The 12,927-nt window shown below is 37.1% G+C and overlaps 1 long non-coding RNA gene across 1 annotated transcript in view; it reads right to left on the bottom strand.

Annotated features, from left to right (window-relative positions):
• The window catches only part of LOC145504872 (uncharacterized), a 607,798-nt gene that overhangs the window by 493,814 nt on the left and 101,057 nt on the right, over window positions 1-12,927 (bottom strand). The window contains exon 3 of the long non-coding RNA XR_014052561.1: window positions 10,335-10,472. This is a non-coding gene — a long non-coding RNA (uncharacterized LOC145504872). The remainder of the gene's footprint in view (window positions 1-10,334; window positions 10,473-12,927) is intronic.

Genomic DNA, 12,927 nt, shown 5'->3' with positions numbered 1-12,927 from the left:
TGAAATAATGGGAAAAAAAAGATACATATATCTGTTATCACATAGTCCCTCTGTGCCTATATACGTGTCTCAAGACATACAAAACAAGAATGTATAAAACTAAGAAAATCAGGCAACCTTGGCTTCTTAATGCTAGGCAGGGTCCCCAAACTAAGGTCAGGCAAAGGCTACAGCAGACAAGATAAGACACAGGGAACTATACATCCCTGCTCTAGGGACTGTCAACACAGAGTCACTGTCCAGGGCAGTCCACTGATCTGCCAGAGACTAGCATGCTGAAGTCATTCAATTAACACTAGTTTTCATTTCCCTTCCCTTTTAAGGTAGACAGTATGGTATAGAAGCTAATTTTTCCACACATGGAAACAGCTTGAATATATAATCCTATCATGATTTCAAGACAAGTCTAAACTGAATTCATCTTTTGCCCTTAATTCTAGAGGAAAGGAGATAACTGTCCTCTTATTAAGATGAAGCTAAACTCATGACACATCTGTTTTAACAATCTACAAACTCCTGACCACCACCCCAGAAATGCTGGTCCAGTCCACCTCAGGGTTGGCCCAGAACAGATGCAACCAACACCCCCCAGATGATTCTAATGGGAGTTGTCTACTCACACTAAGAAACACTAACTCAAAGGACTGACTCTGGAGGCAGACAGGCTTGTGGCCCAGATTTCTGACCTCACATCTCTATATAAAGAGAAGGGCCAATAACTGCTAGAATAAAGAAGGATTGTGGACATCAGATGAGTAAAATTTCACCTCCTGACCTCATATTATTAGGGAATATTGATGAACAAAGTAAAAGAGACAGTGCGGAAACAAGGTCAAAGGAGTTTCTGAAAGACCTGTCTTGCTTATCTCAATAGGTTACAGTCAAGAGTGAGAAAAATAATTTTACTTGACACAATATACAGGCTCAATGTAGTTTTACCCTTTTACATTTTCATAAAACTCTCTCCAGCCAGAAGTAGTTATAAAAAGAATGTCCTGACTCCTTTTCTTTCATCATCTTATCTTAAAAATGCCATATGGCATGAACTAAGATAACATGTAGGAAGCACTTAAAACTTACCTGCCACAGCAAATGTTACCATTCTCCCTCAATCTTTACTTCCCTTCAGAGGAAATGAATTCATTGAAGAGAAGGCTAATTAGAAAATCTAACTTATCAAGCCTTATACTAAAGTCATGCACAATGAAATTGAGTCCTCCACCAATAACAATAAGGAAAATGATTATTATTAACGTTGTTTACTCCCATAGATTTACTATTTGGCGATATCAGTTTAAATTTTGATCAAACACACATGCCAACACCCAAATCTTAACAGGAAAGGAGGTTCTAAAACCCACAGAAGGGTTGGAATAGTACCAAGGGGAAAACAGCAGTATTTACACATCAAAGCTTTTGCTCTATCATTTTTTAAATCAGAAAATTGGAATTGGGAACTTTTAAGATGCTGTGAAAATAGTCTTTGGCTGGACCTAAAAAGAAAAATGGGAAGTAATCTGGACATTACAGGAAAGTAAAAAGCGTGCAGAAGTTTCCAAACAGGAAAAAATTGTGAATAAATGGTCCCCTCAGAGACTGCATGAAGGGAGTATAAAGGAGAAAACGAAATTATTCAATTGCTGTGGAGGTGACTTTACCAGGAGCTACAGGGATTGAAGGAGGCCCCCCATGAGCAACAGGACATCTTCCTTCATTTGGAGATAACCTTGTGTAGATCTCCATTCCAGGGCCTCCACTTACATCAAATTAGGGAAAGATTATTCCTAATGCTATTACTTAGGCAAATACTTTGACTTTTCACATAAAAGTCAAGTTTCAAACTAAATGACTAGACTATTCAATTCTTCCATGTTTATAATAAGATCATAAAGGACCCATAAGCTTTACTAGACCAAAATTTACAAGATTTACAAGTTCTGATGTTGCAATGATGCTACTAATTCAAAAGAGGGTGGGGAGTGAAACAATAAGAAAGAGATGAATTCCAGAAAATCTACTCTAAGAAGTAGAAAAGTTACCAGACAGGCTAATAAAGTGAAAAGTAGAGATACATTTAACATTTTAATGGAAGTTGACCAGAAAGCAGAAATCATGCCCTTGAGCAGTAAGACTGAGCTCTGTCTTCACTCTCACCTTCCATGCATCATACAGACACACAGAGGTGCTAAATGACCACTAAAACCATGTGGCAACAAATGATCACATCTGGTCAAACGTCTCAAGGGTCCCAGTTTCAACTCAACAAGTTACTTTTTTGTAAAACAGTCCTAGGACCTAATGGGAATAAGAGACAGTGAGTGAGAACAGATGACTGAATGGGATGATAATACACACACAGAAAAGCAAGAACCATCCAAGAACAGAGGAGTGGAAAACAGCGAAGGTGAGAACGCTCCTGCCCAACAGAGATGCCGGGACCTTCCCCAGGGAGACGTTCTGTTAAAACTGGCCTCTAAGAGCAGAAAGGCATTTTCACAGCTACGAGTAGAAGAGAAAGGGAAGAACAGCTCTCCAGTAGAAAGAGGACCATGAGTGAAGACACAGAGGCAAAAGAACCGGAAGACTTAGACTACAGAAAGTACGACAGATACAGCAGCAGAGTGGAGTATGAAGAAGGTTGAAACTAAATGGTGGCAGCTTCCTGTGCCAACAGGTGGATACACTGAATAAAAACCATAAGAAACATTAAGAAAATTAAGTCAGCAGCCATGTGTAAGGCAGACTAGACTGGAGAAGGAAAGAACGGAAAGATGTCTCTTCCTGTCATGCAGGTATAGTGATGAAGTAAGAAGGGCCAAGTCCCAGTTTACAATGAAATTTGGGTAGGAATTATTCAGCAAAATGTCTCTAAAGATTCAGAAAAAGGCTTTTTTTAATGCATTAAATAGTTTTTTAAAGACTGCTGCTGGAATCTTCAGTTTATTTACTAATCCTAAGACCTTGGAATGGGCTTCCCTTGTGGCTTCCCAATGGGATTCCCTTGTGGCTCAGCTGATAAAGAATTCACCTGAAATGAGAGAGACCTGGGTTCGATCCCTGGGTTGGGAAGATCCTGTGGAGAAGGGAAAGGCTACCCACTCCAGTATTCTGGCCTGGAGAATTCCATGAAATGTATATGGAGTCATATAGAGTCGGACACAACTGAGTGACTTTCACTTCACTTTACTTCAAGACCTTGGAAGCTGTAGTGAGACTCACAGTTAGTAACCGATTCTAATGCATATTTTGCAGTAAGAAAGCTGTTATTCAATACATACACAGACACACACACACATACACAGAATCCAACCTCACACCTGCGTTTGCCACTAGCTCTGTGTACCCACTTATACTCACATTTCAGACAACCAAAGAAAGGGGCTGTAAACCTGTTCTTTTCATGTCACTTAAAATTCGTAGGTATACCTTCAAGAAACCAGTTAAGTCAGGAAGTATAAGACACTAAAAATGGTCTGAGACATCCTGGGATGAAGTGTTTCTAATGTAGCAAGACCCCCAAAGAGGAAGAAGACAGGTCATAATACACATTATAAATGGTAGCTTAAGTGTGTGATGAATTGGTAAATATCAGGAAAAGACATAGTAGAAGTGGGTCTACTGTCCCTTAGGGTAGAGATAATAAAAAAAGGACTTGCATCAACACCTAGATGTTGGGTTGTCAAAATCCAGCCTTTTAATTAATGAGCTCATAAATGAGGTTTTTGCCCAGAACACACTATGGCCTAACTTAGTAGTGTTCATGTTTATTTGTTAGGTTGTATAATATGCCACTGTGTTGACTTATGGTCTTACTAACTGGTAACACAGTACAAACTACTTTTAAAAAGACCAAAAAAAGGTGCTAGAAATTAGTTTTAGAACAAAGTAGAAAAGACAGATATTACTTTAGAATATATACACAAAAATTAGACTCTCTTATTTAAGACAAATATGGTGATTGTATAAAAAATAAACAATGCTACTCACAAGTAGCAATTTAAGACAAAAATACACTGCAAATGAAAAGTGAGAGGAAAGTAAAAGATACCTCAAGTAGCGCCATAAAGAGTATGACAATATATCAAAAAAAGTCAGATTCAAGGAAGAGGTATCATATGTCATAAAGAAGATTGTTCTGTATTAATAAAAATGATATGTCCTGAATGGCTATATATCAGATACCATAACATTAAAGTATACAAAGAAAATGCTTTTAAAAAGATGTCAAAAGCATACATCCTCTAGCAATGACCAAGTGGTCAGAAAAAAATCAAGATGTAAAGAATTAGAAAACTACAACTAATAAGAATAACTTAATAGACACTAACCTTTAAGAGGGTCTAACTTTGAGCCCTACCAGCACCAACTATACTTCTTTTTAAAAGTCTATAAACATTTTTATTTTTGTAAAGGAATATAACATATATCGTATTCAAATATAATAAAACTAAAAGCATACATTATTATACATTTACATAATTTTAAAATTAGACATTATTATTATACATTAAGTAATTTTCTTTTTTTAATTTATTTTATTTTAATTGAAGGCTAATTACTTTACAATATTGTAGTGGTTTCTGCCATATATTGACATGAATCAGCCATGGGTGTACATGTGTTCCCCATCCTGAACCCCCCTCCCACCTCCCTTCCCATCCCATCCCTCAGGGTCATCCCAGTGCACCAGCCCTGAGCACCCTGTCTCATGCATTGAACCTGGACTGGCGATCTGTTTCACATATGATAATACACATGTTTTAATGTTATTCTCTCAAATCATCCCACCCTCGCCTTCTCCCACAGAGTCTAAAAAACTGTTCTATACATCTGTGTCTCTTTTGCTGTCTTGCATATAGGGTTATCATTACCATCTTTCTAAATTCCATATCTATGTGTTAGTATACTGTATTGGTGTTTTTCTTTCTGGCTTACTTCACTCTGTATAATAGGCTCCAGTTTCATCCACCTCATTAGAACTGATTCAAATGCATTCTTTTTAATGCCTGAGTGATATTCCATTGTGTATATGTACCACAGCTTCCTTATCCACTCGTCTGCTGATGGACATCTAGGTTGTTTCCATGTCCTGGCTATCATAAACAATGCAGTGATGAACATTGGGGTACACATGTCTCTTTCAATTCTGGTTTCCTTAGTGTGTATGCCCAGCAGTGGGATTGCTGGGTCATATGGCAGTTCTATTTCCAGTTTTTTAAGGAATCTCCACACTGTTATCCATAGTGGCTGTACTAGTTTGCATTCCCACCAACAGTGTAAGAGGGTTCCCTTTTCTCCACACCCTCTCCAGCATTTATTGTTTGCAGTAAAAGTCTATAAACATTTTTAAAATAATATGTGAGTACAATAAGAAAAGGCTTCCCAGGTGGCTCAGTGGTAAAGAATCCACCTGCCAATGCAGGAGACACAGGAGACGTGGGTTCAATCCCTTGGTAGGGAACTTCCCCTGGAGTAGGAAGTGGCAACTCACTCCAGTATTCTTGCCTGGAAAACTCCACGAAACAATGAGCCTGGCGGACTACAGTCCATGGGGTCACAAAGAGTTAGACATGACTTAGCTGAGCACACACACCATAAGAAAACTATCTCAAGAAAAGATACACCAATGAAACAGAATAAAAAGCTTAATAAGAATAAGATCCTAGTGCTTATATAAAGGAAATTATTATATGACATAGTATAAAAGTGGCATTGCAAATCTGAACAGATAAATTCATGAATGTACAATTATTATTTTGGAAAAATAAACTAGATCCTCAGTTAATTTCAGATACAAAAAAATTTGATTAATGAGTTATGAATAAAAATTAAACATAAAACATCAGTAATAAAAATTGGTGAATATTGGCATTATATAAGATAGAAATATCTTTCTGCCTAAAATTACCAAGGAATGATCCTTAAAATCTAGATTGATATATTTGGTTACATAAGATTCGGAAGTTTTGTTCAGAAAAAAACAAAAACAATTATACTTTAATAAAAAAATCAAAATTGAAAGGCAAATCACAGATCCATAATAAATAAGAAAAATATTAATATATATAGTATGTAAAGATCTCTAATGAATAAGTTGCCAGCTATCAGGATATAAAATGAATATTTTTTATTAATATAACTAATATTATTTAATAATAGTGACAGTAAAGCAAATTAAAACAATTACATTGAAACTAGTGAAGTAGATAAAAATGAATTTGTGTGTTCATTCCTAAGCAAACAGAGTGCAAATCAGTGCAAGTTTCTAGGAAGAATTTTCCAAGTATATATCCAAGGGCATGAAATGCAGATATCCCTTTTAGATATAAGTCTCACTTTTCTAAATTTATAATAAAACAATTAAGATGTGAATAAGACTTGTTTGTATAATATGCTATTTCAAAAAATTAAGTCAACAAACTGAATCATTAACAATAGTATTCTGATAATTAAATTATAGTTCATTAATAGGAAGTACATTAAAGAGCCATCAAAATTATGCTACAAAAAAATATGTGATACTAGAAAACATATACTGAGACTGTATTGTGCTTAGTCGCTCAGTCATATCTGACTCTTTGCAACCCCGTGGACTATATAGCCCACCAAGCTCCTCCGTCCATGGAGATTCTCCAAGCAAAAATTCTGGAGTGGGTTGCCATCCCCTTCTCCAGGGGATCTTCCCAACCCAGGGATTGAACCAGGGTCTCCTGCATTTCAGGCGGATTCTTTACCAGCTGAGCTATCAGGGAAGCCCTATACTGAGATTAAGTAGATATAAATAATATAGGCATACATACATACACATAAACATATGTTGTATATGTATATTAACCCACTTTAGAATATTTGGTGAATATAAAATAGCATATTTTATATTCTAGTTTAACAGAATTTGTGCATAGCAAGCATGTAAGACAAGAAATTTTCACCAAAAAAACTAAGTATTTTAAAATAAGGTTATGCTATTTCTATGTAAAGAAATACTATGCAGGCATTAAAAGTACATCACAGAACCTCTGGTTGATTCATGTTGATGTATGGCAGAAACCAACACAATACTGTAATTATCCTCCAATTGAAAATATATAATTTTTGTTAAAAGTACATCACAGAGAAACGTTTAATATTATGGAAAAAATAACTTACGAAGTGTTGAAGAAAAACATCAGGTAAAATCACACATGTGAGTGATTTTACAACAAAACACTGTTGTAAACATTTCAAAATAGCTAGATGGATAAATACAAAAATATTAACAGTGCCTGTATGTGGACAGGAGAGATTTTGTAGCTGCAGAAAGTTTTATTTTTGATTGACAAGATATTCAACAATGAACATTATTCTGGTAGCTAGTTTTCTAATGAGAAAAGGATTTTATAAAAGCTATTTTTAGAATATCCAAGTTGTTTATAAGGCTAAATAAAACAATGTCTTCAAAAGCTAGTTCTATTGAGCCTATTTTGTATAAAAATGACAGACTTAGAGAATGAACTTATGGTTCCCAGAGGAAGAATGAGGGGAGGGATATTTAGGGAGTTTGGGATGGACATGTGCACACTGCTATACTCAAAATGGATAAGCAACAATGACCTACCCTCCAGTGCAGGGAACTCTGCTCTGTGTTATGTAGCAGCCTGGATGCGAGGGGAGTTTGGGAGAGAATGGACACATGTATATGTATGGCTAAGTCCCTTTGCTGTCCACCTAAAACTATTACAATATTGTTAATTAGCTATACTCAAATACAAAATAAAAATTTTAGTGAAAAAGAGAAAAAAAAAATAATAGCAGTGAATTACAAATGAAGTGACAGGTGAGCCTGACGTGCTGCAGTCCATGTGGTCACAAACAGTTGGATATAACTTGGCGATTGAACAACAATATTGAATGAAATCATACTTCTAACCTAAAAAAAATAATTCTTTATTAAACAAAATCTAATCAAGGCACAAAATAATGTTATTTTACTAGCGTAAGTGCTTTTATCAGTTCTATCTTACAATGTTTATCATAATGACAATGAGAACAATGATATAGTTACTCCTTTGATATATTACTTTCCCACTGTTGCTGTAACAAATTACCACAAACTCAGTGGCCGAAAGCAACACAAGTTCATTATACTACAGTTGTGAAGGTCAGAAATCCAAAATAGGCCCGCCTGGGCTGAAGGCAAGGTGTCAGCAGGGCTGCAGTCCTTCTAGAGGCTCCAGGGGAGAATACATTTTCTTGCCTTATTCAGCTTTTAGAGACTGGCTGTCTTCACAGGCTTTTCCATCTTACAAATCAGCAAAAGCTTTCTTCTTTCTTTCTCACACATCACTCATTTCTCTTTCACATTTAAGGACACTCCTGATTACACTGGATCCATCTGGATAATCCAGAAGCATCTCCCTATTTTAAGGTCGGATGATTAGTGAGCAACCTTAATTCCATCCACCACTTTAATTCCCTTGGTCACGAAAGGTAACATTCTCAGCTCCAGGATTTACAAGGTGAACATCTTTGGAGGACCACTATCTTCTCTACCAGAGATGACTATTAATATTTACAATGAATGGACATTTGTTTAACTAACTCAACAATATATATTGAAACCCAGCTAAGGGATGGAAACTATTCTATGTACTGAGGATAAAAAAGCGAACAAAATAGAAATGTTTTTTCAAAGAGCCATTGCAGACTTGTTCCAGTGTTAGTATCAGGCTTATTTTTCCATTTATTTCTGTTTTGCTTTGTATGCATGGTACCGAAAAAAAAAAAATCCTGATTCTTACAGGTGAGTGCTACTAATAACCTCAGAATTTAGTCACTCATTCAAAAAGTATTTATTGACTATCACGCATGGACTGAGACCCATAAAAATGCACTTGGGATTAAAAAAATAAACCAGAAACAGTCTTTGTTCACATGCAGTGATGTAAAATGTGAAGGTTTATGAATGAGATGACAGATGTTGCAAGTTCTAGCCAGAAAAGTTAATATGCATAAAATATCTATGAAGAAATGTATTATTCTGGAAAGCCTATTATGTGCCCTTCGGGCTTCCCTGGTGGCTCAGACAATTCGATCCCTGAGTCAGGAAGATCCCCTGGAGAAGGGAATGGCAACCTACTCTAGTATTCTTGCCTGGAAAATTCCATGGACATAAGAGCCTGGTGAGCTACAGTCCATGGGGTCACAAAGTCAGATGTGACTGAGCAACTAGCACTTTTCTTTTTCACTTTTTAAGGAATATTTTGAGAATGTGTGCTTACTTTTAATAAAGTTTTTTGTTTACTTGTAGGTATAAATACATGCATGTATCTGCTGCTGCTAAGTCGCGTCAGTCGTGTCTGACTCTGTGCAACCCCACAGACGGCAGCCCACCAGGCTCCGCCGTCCCTGGGATTCTCGAGGCAAGAATACTGGAGTGGATTGCCATTTCCTTCTCCAATGCATGAAAGTGAAAAGTGAAAGTTAAGTCACTCAGTCGTGTCCGACTCTTAGCGACCCCATGGACTGCAGCCTACCAGGCTCCTCCATCCATGGGATTTTCCAGGCAAAAGTACTGGAGTGGGGTGTCATTGCATAAATATCTATACATGTATACTAAAAATGTATACACATATTGCCTAGTGAAAGCTGAACCAACCCCTTGAGAAAGTGCCACTAAAATTTTTATCATATAAATTTGCTTTGAAAGCCACTACTTCAATTAAATGAGATAGGTTTATTCTAATCTTAAAAGAAGAGTTGTCATATAATACTGGTAGTGGTTTTCATGCTTTTCTCTTTAATTTTTCTAAAAGTGTGATCTTTACTAGAGTTGGCTCCAGATATCCTTCTGGGATGAGGACCGAGAATTCTTCAAGAGTGAGATTCTGTACCAAGCATTGAACCTTTATAAATAGAATTCTAAATGAAGTCTTGAAAAAGGAATTTGCTATATTCCTTTATCTCCCTCATCACAGTATCAATAACAAGGGATAAAGAGTTTGGATTACAGAGTTTTATGTGCAGAGAAAATACCCCTATTTACTATTAAGAATCACTCAATAGATTGGAATTGAAAAGAAGGGTGACCATAAGTAAAACCAAACACATCTCACCCATGGGCTCCAATTCCTCTGCCTCCCTGTTTGCTGGGAACTTTCCAGCTTTGAACCTTAAAAATCCTACATCTAGGGAAACCCCTCAATCCCAAGCAAACTGGGACGGTTTATCACTCTAATTCTGTTCCTGAACATTATGAGGAAGGAAGGAGAAACAAAAGAGAAAAGTAAAATAGTCATGGCCCCCAGTAAAAAAAAAAGAGGATAATGTGGTGGGCGGAGCTGCCACTTCCTAACCTTGAGCAAGACCCATCGGAATAATCATGGAGGGGCTCTGTGATCAGACAGCTTGAAGATCACTTTCTCCAGATGCCTCTCTCTCTGTACAGGATTCAGAGAAGAAAGAGTAGCGCAGCAAAGGGCCTCCTGGAGACTCTGGAATGAATAAGAGAAGGGAGGACCAGTGGGTTGTAGAACATACCAGATAATCAGACCTACAGCCAGTGGAAGCCAACTTGAAAGAGACCAAATAAGTGGTTATATCAGCCTCAGATTTTATCTGCAAATGCCTACAGGGAAAAGAACCCAAGTAAATAGAGACACTGCCCCAGACACCAAAGGAGACCAAAACATCTCACCCATGGGCTCCAATTCCTCTGCCTACTCATACTGCATACCCATATCCCTTCCCTCACAGATGCATACTGAAATTCTCCAGTAGAGTAAACATTCATATCCAAGAAAGACTGCATGCCTGCTCAGTTGCTCAGTTGTGTCCAACTCTTTGAGACCCCAGGATCTGCCAGGCTCCTCTGTCCATGGAGTTTTCCAGGCAAGAATACTGGGGTGGGTTGCCATTTCCTACTCCAGGGAATCTTCCTGATCTGGGGATAGAACTCACACCTCCTTCATCTCTGCATTGGCATGTGGATTATTTTACCACTGCACCAAGAAAAGACTGGACATTATCCAGAAGGACTGCTTCAATTATCAGATTACATTAAACTTTAAATCATATTGTTTATAGACAAAACAAAGGACTACACTGTTTCTGCATATCTGAGTTACAGCAGAAGTTTTGCAATGGGTGATCCTGCTAAAGTTACACAGCTACACAGGGAGACCTGCTGATGCTGCTGAGTGAGTTTCTCCCATCAAAAGATGCCAGTCTCCTAAAGTGAGTGCCTATAGTCTGGCTCTACTTTCCAGTGGTAGCAAAGTTCTCTGCTATTTTTAGTCAATCATCAAACACTGAAGTGCCTTAAGGGTACTTACCTAACACTGTACTTGGTTCTTGCCTTACATGGTAAGGAAACAAGCTAACAGCTCTTGTCCTTAATTAGTTTTCTTTACTAAAATCGGGTTCATCTCCAATTTCTGACTCCCTTTGGATTCATGTAAGCAAAGCTTTTACCACAGCACTGAAACTAGAAGGAAAAAATAACATCGTTCTGATTCACATACCCACTCAGAGCCTTCAGCATTCTAGCTGCCCAAGAGACCTTTAAGAGCTCAGACCCTCTTTGAAACAGCAGTGAATCCTTTAAATCTAGAGGATTATGTTTCTGAAAGATTGGAAAGGGAAAAATCCTCTTTTATAAGAAATCCTCCTAAAATATCATAAATCCAATAGTAATTTTTCTTGATATACTAGAGTCAAGCTGGTTTATGTTACTTAGGATGTATGTTTGCTTATGTTTATAAAACATGTTCTCCTAGAGACCAAGGTGTCAAGTACATTTTCTTCTGATCAAAATTATAATTAATTTTTAAAGACTATTTGAAAGTACACTGATGGCAGAATCTGAGCTACTCCCCTAACACAACTATGCTTCTGCATCCTTTCAACCATCTGCACAGTTTGAGTAAACTGACAATTGCAGGCAGTCAGATCACTTTTGTCACAAGGAGGAATGGTTATTTTGTAAGAGAAAGGAAAAAATAAAAATGAATCAGCATCCAGCTACCCCATCCAGAGAAATCAAGCTTTCCCTTGCACTCACCATAAAAGTCAGTAATTGCTGACACAATCAGAAGGCCGGGAAAAATCAAGCAGTTAATGAAGGAGAGATTTCTGCAGAGCAGACTCACAAAAAGCAAGGAACTCAAAGCTTTGACTGTGATCATGAACTGACATTAAGAGAGGAGACGTCTGCTGATCATAGTACCAAGGTCAAGATAAGACTGCTAAACAAAGATTGTGTGATGGAGACAAATCTATGCAAATTTCAGCTATGCCATCTGACCACCAGCTGGTCCAGGTATCCCGTGATACTTACTGACAGACATCAGGGCAGGAGGAGATTTAAGGTTGGGACCTGGGGGAACTAAAATATAGTGAATGGCTCTAGTGGTTGAAAAAGATTACACAGACTGCAACTAAACAATTTCTGTAAGATCATGAAAAAGTCATCTCCTTATGCTCTTTGCTTTCTTGGACCGTTTGTTTTACTGCAACCAACAGGAAATATGAACATAAGCTGAGGTTACTCAGTTGTTCACTCCAATAGTGAGAAATCTCAAGAACAAATATTCTTTAAGATGAAGAAGTATTTGTGCTTGCCTACAAAGTGTACCTTATTTAAGAAGCATTTGAGAAAAATCCCCACTTAATTTTTAATATATATGTATGTGTATACACAGGAAATTCAATGTAATTTAACAAAATCAGATTCTTGTAGGAATGAATTCTTGTGTTTTTTAAAATATTATGCTAAGCTCTTTTATGAAAATGAAGATCCTACATTAAAGAAAGCACCATTCATCTTCTATATTTATCAATCTGTACTGTCAAATATTAGGCTATCCTGCATCAGGATACACAATGATCAAGCAGGTAGAAGAAGAAAGTAACCAAAAAGTATCTGCTTTCAAACAGGGTAATACTTAA

This window comes from Giraffa tippelskirchi, chromosome 5 (assembly GCF_054371585.1).
Source record: "Giraffa tippelskirchi isolate mGirTip1 chromosome 5, T2T-mGirTip1v1.2.pri, whole genome shotgun sequence".
In the NCBI taxonomy this organism is placed as follows: domain Eukaryota; kingdom Metazoa; phylum Chordata; class Mammalia; order Artiodactyla; family Giraffidae; genus Giraffa; species Giraffa tippelskirchi.
This window is presented reverse-complemented; position numbering and strand designations above follow the sequence as displayed.